This window comes from Arachis ipaensis, chromosome B04, assembly GCF_000816755.2.
Source record: "Arachis ipaensis cultivar K30076 chromosome B04, Araip1.1, whole genome shotgun sequence".
NCBI classification, from domain to species: domain Eukaryota; kingdom Viridiplantae; phylum Streptophyta; class Magnoliopsida; order Fabales; family Fabaceae; genus Arachis; species Arachis ipaensis.
Window position 1 is genome coordinate 115156143 of NC_029788.2, and position 326 is coordinate 115156468.

Genomic DNA, 326 nt, shown 5'->3' on the forward strand with positions numbered 1-326 from the left:
ATATTTTAAGAATATTCTAAAAGATATTTGATTAAATATTATTTTAATGTATTTTGTCAAAAATTAAAAAATTTATTATTATACTTTAAACATTTAAATATTTGATCATAGTTCCTCCAATAAGTTTTTCTGTTAAATTTTACCTTTATATTAAATATTGATACATTTTATTGTGCCATTCAGCTAGCTACATCACCAGGACAATAATCAAAATAAAATACTTTACATTTTATACGAATTAAAAAAAATGATGAAATAAAAAGAAGAGCATGTTTTTCTAGACAATAACAACGAAAGAGCATATCTTTCTAATAAGATTACAATCT

General features: G+C 19.9%; 1 protein-coding gene across 2 annotated transcripts in view; it reads left to right on the plus strand.

The window, feature by feature from the left end:
* The window catches only part of LOC107637022 (probable fructokinase-7), a 6083-nt gene that overhangs the window by 3333 nt on the left and 2424 nt on the right, over positions 1–326 (plus strand). The window lies entirely within an intron of this gene.